Raw genomic sequence first — 5,598 nt, forward strand, 5'->3', positions numbered from 1 at the left:
CAGGGACCGGGGCACCGCGCTTGCCAGCCAGCGCAGGGTGCCGACGTTGGCGCCTTGCTCGCTCTCAGCGATGTTACCAGAGCCCAGCCCCCAACTTTGCAAACGTCCAGCGCCTGCTCCCACACCAAAGGGGCCAGGACTCCCAGGTGTTGCTGGCCCTCGCCTTCCCTTGGCAGCCCTTCCACAGCCCCACACACACCGGGGCTCCGCGCTTGCCAGCCAGCGCAGGGTGCCGACTTTGGTGCCTTGCTCGCTCTCAGCGCCGCCGCCAGAGCCCAGCCCCAAAATTGCAAACGTCCAGCGCCTGCTCCCACACCAAAGGGGCCAGGGCTCCCAGGTGTTGCTGGCCCTCGCCTTCCCTTGGCAGCCCTTCCACAGCCCCACAGGGACCGGGGCTCCGCGCTTGCCAGCCAGCGCAGGGTGCCGACGTTGGTGCCTTAATCACTCTCAGCGCCGCCGCCAGAGCCCAGCCCCAAAATTGCAAACGTCCAGCGCCTGCTCCCACACCAAAGGGGCCAGGGCTCCCAGGTGTTGCTGGCCCTCGCCTTCCCTTGGCAGCCCTTCCACAGCCCCACAGGGACCGGGGCTCCGCGCTTGCCAGCCAGCGCAGGGTGCCCACGTTGGTGCCTTGCTCGCTCTCAGTGCAGATGCCAGAGCCCAGCCCCAAAATTGCAAACGTCCAGCGCCTGCTCCCACACCAAAGGGGCCAGGACTCCCAGGTGTTGCTGGCCCTCGCCTTCCCTTGGCAGCCCTTCCACAGCCCCACAGACACCGGGGCTCCGCGCTTGCCAGCCAGCGCAGGGTGCTCACGTTGGTGCCTTGCTCGCTCTCAGTGCAGATGCCAGAGCCCAGCCCCAAAATTGCAAACGTCCAGCGCCTGCTCCCACACCAAAGGGGCCAGGACTCCCAGGTGTTGCTGGCCCTCGCCTTCCCTTGGCAGCCCTTCCACAGCCCCACAGACACCGGGGCTCCGCGCTTGCCAGCCAGCGCAGGGTGCTCACGTTGGTGCCTTGCTCGCTCTCAGTGCAGATGCCAGAGCCCAGCCCCAAAATTGCAAACGTCCAGCGCCTGCTCCCACACCAAAGGGGCCAGGACTCCCAGGTGTGGCTGGCCCTCGCCTTCCCTTGGCAGCCCTTCCACAGCCCCACAGGGACCGGGGCTCCGCACTTGCCAGCCAGCGCAGGGTGCCGACGTTGGTGCCTTGCTCGCTCTCAGCGCCGCCGCCAGAGCCCAGCCCCAAAATTGCAAACGTCCAGCGCCTGCTCCCACACCAAAGGTGCCAGGACTCCCAGGTGTTGCTGGCCCTCGCCTTCCCTTGGCAGCCCTTCCACAGCCCCACAGGGACCGGGGCTCCGCGCTTGCCAGCCAGCGCAGGGTGCCCATGTTGGTGCCTTGCTCGCTCTCAGTGCAGATGCCAGAGCCCAGCCCCAACATTGCAAACGTCCAGCGCCTGCTCCCACACCAAAGGGGCCAGGACTCCCAGGTGTGGCTGGCACTCGCCTTCCCTTGGCAGCCCTTCCACAGCCCCACAGGGACCGGGGCACCGCGCTTGCCAGCCAGCGCAGGGTGCCGACGTTGGCGCCTTGCTCGCTCTCAGCGATGTTACCAGAGCCCAGCCCCCAACTTTGCAAACGTCCAGCGCCTGCTCCCACACCAAAGGGGCCAGGACTCCCAGGTGTTGCTGGCCCTCGCCTTCCCTTGGCAGCCCTTCCACAGCCCCACACACACCGGGGCTCCGCGCTTGCCAGCCAGCGCAGGGTGCCGACTTTGGTGCCTTGCTCGCTCTCAGCGCCGCCGCCAGAGCCCAGCCCCAAAATTGCAAACGTCCAGCGCCTGCTCCCACACCAAAGGGGCCAGGGCTCCCAGGTGTTGCTGGCCCTCGCCTTCCCTTGGCAGCCCTTCCACAGCCCCACAGGGACCGGGGCTCCGCGCTTGCCAGCCAGCGCAGGGTGCCGACGTTGGTGCCTTAATCACTCTCAGCGCCGCCGCCAGAGCCCAGCCCCAAAATTGCAAACGTCCAGCGCCTGCTCCCACACCAAAGGGGCCAGGGCTCCCAGGTGTTGCTGGCCCTCGCCTTCCCTTGGCAGCCCTTCCACAGCCCCACAGGGACCGGGGCTCCGCGCTTGCCAGCCAGCGCAGGGTGCCCACGTTGGTGCCTTGCTCGCTCTCAGTGCAGATGCCAGAGCCCAGCCCCAAAATTGCAAACGTCCAGCGCCTGCTCCCACACCAAAGGGGCCAGGACTCCCAGGTGTTGCTGGCCCTCGCCTTCCCTTGGCAGCCCTTCCACAGCCCCACAGACACCGGGGCTCCGCGCTTGCCAGCCAGCGCAGGGTGCTCACGTTGGTGCCTTGCTCGCTCTCAGTGCAGATGCCAGAGCCCAGCCCCAAAATTGCAAACGTCCAGCGCCTGCTCCCACACCAAAGGGGCCAGGACTCCCAGGTGTTGCTGGCCCTCGCCTTCCCTTGGCAGCCCTTCCACAGCCCCACAGACACCGGGGCTCCGCGCTTGCCAGCCAGCGCAGGGTGCTCACGTTGGTGCCTTGCTCGCTCTCAGTGCAGATGCCAGAGCCCAGCCCCAAAATTGCAAACGTCCAGCGCCTGCTCCCACACCAAAGGGGCCAGGACTCCCAGGTGTTGCTGGCCCTCGCCTTCCCTTGGCAGCCCTTCCACAGCCCCACAGGGACCGGGGCTCCGCGCTTGCCAGCCAGCGCAGGGTGCCGACGTTGGTGCCTTGCTCGCTCTCAGCGCCGCCGCCAGAGCCCAGCCCCAAAATTGCAAACGTCCAGCGCCTGCTCCCACACCAAAGGGGCCAGGACTCCCAGGTGTTGCTGGCCCTCGCCTTCCCTTGGCAGCCCTTCCACAGCCCCACAGGGACCGGGGCTCCGCGCTTGCCAGCCAGCGCAGGGTGCCCACGTTGGTGCCTTGCTCGCTCTCAGTGCAGATGCCAGAGCCCAGCCCCAAAATTGCAAACGTCCAGCGCCTGCTCCCACACCAAAGGGGCCAGGACTCCCAGGTGTTGCTGGCCCTCGCCTTCCCTTGGCAGCCCTTCCACAGCCCCACAGGGACCGGGGCTCCGCGCTTGCCAGCCAGCGCAGGGTGCCGACGTTGCTGCCTTGCTCGCTCTCAGCGCCGCCGCCAGAGCCCAGCCCCAAAATTGCAAACGTCCAGCGCCTGCTCCCACACCAAAGGGGCCAGGACTCCCAGGTGTTGCTGGCCCTCGCCTTCCCTTGGCAGCCCTTCCACAGCCCCACAGGGACCGGGGCTCCGCGCTTGCCAGCCAGCGCAGGGTGCCGACGTTGGTGCCTTGCTCGCTCTCAGTGCACATGCCAGAGCCCAGCCCCAAAATTGCAAACGTCCAGCGCCTGCTCCCACACCAAAGGGGCCAGGACTCCCAGGTGTTGCTGGCCCTCGCCTTCCCTTGGCAGCCCTTCCACAGCCCCACAGGCACCGGGGCTCCGCGCTTGCCAGCCAGCGCAGGGTGCCGACTTTGGTGCCTTGCTCGCTCTCAGCGCCGCCGCCAGAGCCCAGCCCCAAAATTGCAAACGTCCAGCGCCTGCTCCCACACCAAAGGGGCCAGGGCTCCCAGGTGTTGCTGGCCCTCGCCTTCCCTTGGCAGCCCTTCCACAGCCCCACAGGGACCGGGGCTCCGCGCTTGCCAGCCAGCGCAGGGTGCCGACGTTGGTGCCTTAATCACTCTCAGCGCCGCCGCCAGAGCCCAGCCCCAAAATTGCAAACGTCCAGCGCCTGCTCCCACACCAAAGGGGCCAGGACTCCCAGGTGTTGCTGGCCCTCGCCTTCCCTTGGCAGCCCTTCCACAGCCCCACAGGGACCGGGGCTCCGCGCTTGCCAGCCAGCGCAGGGTGCCCACGTTGCTGCCTTGCTCGCTCTCAGCGCCGCCGCCAGAGCCCAGCCCCAAAATTGCAAACGTCCAGCGCCTGCTCCCACACCAAAGGGGCCAGGACTCCCAGGTGTTGCTGGCCCTCGCCTTCCCTTGGCAGCCCTTCCACAGCCCCACAGGGACCGGGGCTCCCCGCTTGCCAGCCAGCGCAGGGTGCCGACGTTGGTGCCTTGCTCGCTCTCAGCGCCGCCGCCAGAGCCCAGCCCCAAAATTGCAAACGTCCAGCGCCTGCTCCCACACCAAAGGGGCCAGGACTCCCAGGTATTGCTGGCCCTCGCCTTCCCTTGGCAGCCCTTCCACAGCCCCACAGGGACCGGGGCTCCGCGCTTGCCAGCCAGCGCAGGGTGCCAACGTTGGTGCCCTCCTCGCTCTCAGCGCCGCCGCCAGAGCCCAGCCCCAAAATTGCAAACGTCCAGCACCTGCTCCCACACCAAAGGGGCCAGGACTCCCAGGTGTGGCTGGCCCTCGCCTTCCCGTGGCAGCCCTTCCACAGCCCCACAGGGACCGGGGCTCCGCGCTTGCCAGCCAGCGCAGGGTGCCAACGTTGGTACCCTCCTCGCTCTCAGCGCCACCGCCAGAGCCCAGCCCCAACATTGCAAACGTCCAGCGCCTGCTCCCACACCAAAGGGGCCAGGACTCCCAGGTGTTGCTGGCCCTCGCCTTCCCTTGGCAGCCCTTCCACAGCCCCACAGGGACCGGGGCTCCGTGCTTGCCAGCCAGCGCAGGGTGCCGACGTTGGCGCCTTGCTCGCTCTCAGCGCCGCCGCCAGAGCCCAGCCCCAAAATTGCAAACGTCCAGCGCCTGCTCCCACACCAAAGGGGCCAGGACTCCCAGGTGTTGCTGGCCCTCGCCTTCCCTTGGCAGCCCTTCCACAGCCCCACAGGGACCGGGGCTCCGCGCTTGCCAGCCAGCGCAGGGTGCCCACGTTGGTGCCTTGCTCGCTCTCAGCGCTGCCGCCAGAGCCCAGCCCCAAAATTGCAAACGTCCAGCGCCTGCTCCCACACCAAAGGTGCCACGACTCCCAGGTGTTGCTGGCCCTCGCCTTCCCTTGGCAGCCCTTCCACAGCCCCACAGACACCGGGGCTCCGCGCTTGCCAGCCAGCGCAGGGTGCTCACGTTGGTGCCTTGCTCGCTCTCAGTGCAGATGCCAGAGCCCAGCCCCAAAATTGCAAACGTCCAGCGCCTGCTCCCACACCAAAGGGGCCAGGACTCCCAGGTGTTGCTGGCCCTCGCCTTCCCTTGGCAGCCCTTCCACAGCCCCACAGGGACCGGGGCTCCGCGCTTGCCAGCCAGCTCAGGGTGCCGACGTTGGTGCCTTGCTCGCTCTCAGCGCCGCCGCCAGAGCCCAGCCCCAAAATTGCAAACGTCCAGCGCCTGCTCCCACACCAAAGGGGCCAGGACTCCCAGGTGTTGCTGGCCCTCGCCTTCCCTTGGCAGCCCTTCCACAGCCCCACAGGGACCGGGGCTCCGCGCTTGCCAGCCAGCGCAGGGTGCCCACGTTGGTGCCTTGCTCGCTCTCACTGCAGATGCCAGAGCCCAGCCCCAAAATTGCAAACGTCCAGCGCCTGCTCCCACACCAAAGGGGCCAGGACTCCCAGGTGTTGCTGGCCCTCGCCTTCCCTTGGCAGCCCTTCCACAGCCCCACAGGGACCGGGGCTCAGAGCTTGCCAGCCAGCGCAGGGTGCCGACGTTGGCGCCTTG

This window comes from Aptenodytes patagonicus, unplaced genomic scaffold (assembly GCF_965638725.1).
Source record: "Aptenodytes patagonicus unplaced genomic scaffold, bAptPat1.pri.cur scaffold_103, whole genome shotgun sequence".
Lineage (NCBI taxonomy): Eukaryota > Metazoa > Chordata > Aves > Sphenisciformes > Spheniscidae > Aptenodytes > Aptenodytes patagonicus.